Raw genomic sequence first — 4,542 nt, forward strand, 5'->3', positions numbered from 1 at the left:
TAGTGGCTGCTTGCATTTTTTTCAGAAAAAAAGAAGCACATGTCCAAAATAAAAGACAAAAGAAGGTACTGATTAGCATAGTGTTCATGTTCTAATTTAAATATTTCTAAATGCATATTTAGAACTAGTTGTGATAATTTAAATAGAACCCTAACTTATGCTCTTTAAGACAGCAATGTTGGGTTCATTCTGGTGCCAAGTAAAAATCATAGTGTTTTAACTAAAACTTTTGGGGCCTAATTGATTTCATCAAAAACTGCACATGTGTGTGAGTTGAAATTATCTTAAAACCACTTTAACTGATTTTAAATTGTCTTATCTTGCCAAATTGTTTAATATTCTTTTTGTCTGCTTAAATTACTTTTAAATTATTTATTGCAAATTGATTTTAATGATGCGCTTCCCTGGGATTCCATGACATAAAGTGGATTATAAATATTTAAGTAAGCAAATAAATAATAGCCAGCGTGAAGTAGTGGTTTAAGTATTGGGCTATAACTCTGGAGAACAGGGTTTGAATCTCTATTCAGCTATGGAAACCCACTGGGTGACCTTGGGAAAATCACACTCTCTCGGCCTCAGAGGAAGGTAAAGGAAAGCCCATCCCATGAACAAATCTTGCCAAGAAAACTCTACGATTGGTTCACTGTAGGTTCCCCATAGATCTTGCCAAGAAAAGTCTATGATTGCTTCACTGTAGGTTCCCCATAGATCGGAAAGCCTTGAAGACACACACCAAAAACAACAAACTACACATACAGTGTGAAAGACTGTTGGAAGTGCAGCAGTGCTCAACACATAAAGAGTTAAAGGTATGTTAGAGACAGCAGCAGTGACAGGGCTCAGTAGTTTTTCATTAGCCCCAAATCTTATCTCTTACTCACCCGTCCCAACCTCTTTGAGATATAAACTGATACTTTTTGGGATCTTTCCACCTCTTCCCTTCCTGCTTCCTTATTCTTTCAGTTCTACTAAAATTATCCCAGTTCACTTTTAGCACCCTTGCAAAGTGTTCCTTCCTGTCTTTAATGGAGTTATTTCAATAGTCTTTGGTTTGTTTCTTTAGCCAATAGTGTCTTTATATCTGGATTAGAATTGATAGGCACGGCATGTACACATTCTCCATCAATGACTGTGATGCTGCCATCCCATTCCAAATGTTTATTGTGGATGGACAATTTCAAGGACTCTTCAGATTTGGTAAGGTGTAGCCCTTCAAACGGAGGATTGTCCTATCTAAAATAGGGCACATGGCTACTCAACCTGCAAGTAAGTATGGAGACAAGTCTGCATGTTTACCCAACCACAGATGCACTCTAATCATCTTCAACATTATCAGGCATCGGCAAAGGGATCTGGAGGGAGGCTGCATTGATTATTATGAAAATGTATGCAGCTGGGATGAAGCATTTAGCATCATGCAATTGGCATCGCTGGGCATTTGCCAGGGCCCCCTGCAGATGTAATTGCACAAAGTGCTTTAACAACTCTCTTGCAATGTAAGGAAAGGATTCTTCCCATTGTGTCTCCTGGGATTTCCTCCGTAACCTGCTGAGATGCTTAGGCTAGATGTTGGATTTCTTGTTTGCCTCCATGAAGAAGATCTTAGCAGATGCCATTAACTAAAAAGAAAATGGTGCATGTGTGATTCTGCCCCCTCCCCTCCACATCATGCATGAATCATGAAGGTCATTCTGCAAAATGCATTTGTATATTTTGTTTACTCTGTAGGGGATCAGATTCTTTCGTATGATTAAAAATATATATCGATATTTGATTTGTGTTCCATCTAGGCTTGGATTGAGGTGTATCCACCACATTGCAGACCCACTCAGCACCCCAGCATGTGGTGTGATTGAGTTGTAAAGACAGAATTACATTTTGATCCCACTTTCCCCTCTATCCCAATTGCCCAGCAACACTGTTTTTCAATTCCGTACAGCCAGTTAATTTCAATATGGCACTGTGTGAATGCTTTTTGCTGTCGATTAACTCTACCATCTTATAGAGATTTGTACTTATTCCTTGGAGCTAGGAATATTAAGAGCAACAAGAGCCATAAGTGGATAAGAAACAGCACTCCCCAAAAGGGAGGCTGCTACATAGAAAAGATTAACGTGACAAGAGTATGACTTTATATTGGAAAGACATGGGGGGGGGTGTTATGTTATTTTATTCATTTCTGATCATTTTAATGCTTTTAAAAAGGTGGCAGTTTCTCAAGCAAATTAAGTGAGATAGTAGAGCATCTAGATGTTAAATGAGTCCGTTTCCCACTACACAGTTATAGGAATTTGATTTCATTTTAACTGGCATGGATATCTCCTATGGAATCATAGTACAGTATATGTAGTCTGGTGAAGGCAGGGAAAGGAGTTCACAGGTTTTAAACAAAAATTTAAAAATTACTTTTTAAACATATTTTTTTAAATCTTTTAAAATTTTCTTCAAAAACATCTTACCAAATTTTCCCTTTAACCACATGAAACTATGTACATGGAAATACATTCACACTGGGCATATGATACTGTAATTTAAAGAATTAATTTTGATTTTGCTAGTTGCTTCTGTCAAAACTATTGCCATTGCATTCAGTGATTTATGGGGATTACGATTTATGGGTAACATTATTACAAAAAACATTAGTAAGGAATCTGTATGGTGTGTTATAGGAGGAGGTCAATGGGGTGTGTGTGACTCCATGAGTTACCACACTAGTGACACTATTCTCCCTCTCTAAATTTCAGATCTCAGAAACCGAAACTGAATTATGCAGCATGTTTGACTGCGATCTCAACAATATTGTGGCAGGCTTTATCTCCTTCTTGTCTTGTACTTTGACATTGCACCAGACGGTTGCGGTGGTTTCACAATGGAACCTTCTGGTCCGTAGGAAATGTTCAGATCTAATAGCCAGCAGCAACCCATTTTCTGAGAAAGCGGGAGCAGTTCCACCGAAAATGCTGGTCTAAAGAGCATACAACACCACTGAGACCATGAATGTGCTACTACCAAAGGGACATGAAATGCAAGTGGCTACAATTTTGTTTTAAGGCTGAGATGGACGGATTCAGAGCAAGGGAAATTCCACCAATAAGTACCCCCAATGTAAATTCTTTAGAGACCACAACTTTGAGCTGTTCACAGGTTTAGCTCCAGCTGCCATCCCGACAATTGTTTTTCTTTTCTTCTCTCCCTTCTTGCTGTGAAACTGAGAAACTGCAGGGGGCAGTAAGACGTCATCGGAGCATATGGCCCTCATGTTTCTCCACCGCCACCCCACCCTTTCCCATTTCCAATCAAAAAGAATCCTCTACTGCAAAGCTTCCAAAACTTCTCCTCTGCAGCTAGGAAAATCTATCTGGGCTCTATTTGTTTTTAAATGGATTATATCTGGGTTTCTTTTATGAAAGCGTCTAACATCTGGCATTCAAAGAATATAATCACTCCGGACTATCAGTGCCGGTATTGGCTTGTATTAAATTTGCGTTTGTCTTCCCAGTCAAATACCTTTTTTTCTCCCTCGCTTTCTTTTCCTGACCTTTCATCTTAGCAGGGGGTCGGACAAGAAAGAGGCTTCTGGAAACGCAGTGTGTTTTTCATTTGGTTTTTCAGCCTAAGAGTGGTGCATGGTACATAATTTTCCCCCCTCCCCGCATACATATCTATTGTAGCACCTGCTGGTTAGGTTATTTATTTATTATTATTATTAAATTTGAGAGGCATAAGGAATAAAGTACTGAGAGTGGCAAGATAAAAATGTCAGCTTTATGGGGAGAGGTTTTTTTTAAAGAAAAGAAAAGAAAAAATAGTGTTATTATTATTTTTCTCTTCCGACTTGACAAAATGGAATTCCTTGTACCACCGAGAATGCCCGCTGCGTTCTTTTCCTGTCAGATTGTTCTTAAACACCAACATATGTTACAGCAAGTTGCAGGCCATATGGGGGGTAAGGGTACCTCTTCTTTTTTCTGTAAAGAGAGACAGAGAATAAGGAACTCAAGTTGGCTGTGCTTTGTCATTTCCCAACAATAGGGTAGCTTCCACAAAACCCCAGACAATACAGCTTTCCTGCAGCTCAACCACTGCCCTTGTGGTATTGAGCGGGCACAATGCAATATCAGAACTGCTTAATTGATTCTCAACCTGAGCCAGACAGCTTGATGCCTCTGAGTTAATTGAGGGCCTGTGGTAGATTAAACATGAACAGGATGGAAAGAAAAGGTTTGAGAAAAGAAAAAAGAAGAAGAAGAACCATTCACCAAGACAAAACTAGAGATACTGTTAAAGAATATTGGAACATCGAAAGATGCCTTATGCCATGTCAGGCTATTGGTCCCTCTCAGAGCTTGAGGAAATGTTATTTTATTTTTTGTGTACACTGATGTGCCTGGTGAAAGGGAACATCCCAAACTCTAGTCCTCCTAAGCCAGTGCAATAGTGTCTGGTGGTTTCCATTTTGGCAGAGTGGCAAATCCAATCCAAGATGTAGTCCAAGCTTAAAAGAAGTTGACATACTGAACCTAGTTTTTTTTGCAGGGG

The 4,542-nt window shown here is 39.2% G+C and overlaps 1 long non-coding RNA gene across 1 annotated transcript; it reads left to right on the forward strand.

Moving 5' to 3' along the window:
- The first annotated feature begins 599 nt into the window (after positions 1-599).
- Positions 600-3,760, forward strand: LOC121932705. The gene is made up of 2 exons (XR_006104405.1): positions 600-812; positions 2,748-3,760. It is a non-coding gene; the product is annotated as an uncharacterized LOC121932705 (long non-coding RNA).
- Positions 3,761-4,542: the final 782 nt, after the last annotated feature.

This window comes from Sceloporus undulatus, chromosome 6 (genome assembly GCF_019175285.1).
Source record: "Sceloporus undulatus isolate JIND9_A2432 ecotype Alabama chromosome 6, SceUnd_v1.1, whole genome shotgun sequence".
In the NCBI taxonomy this organism is placed as follows: domain Eukaryota; kingdom Metazoa; phylum Chordata; class Lepidosauria; order Squamata; family Phrynosomatidae; genus Sceloporus; species Sceloporus undulatus.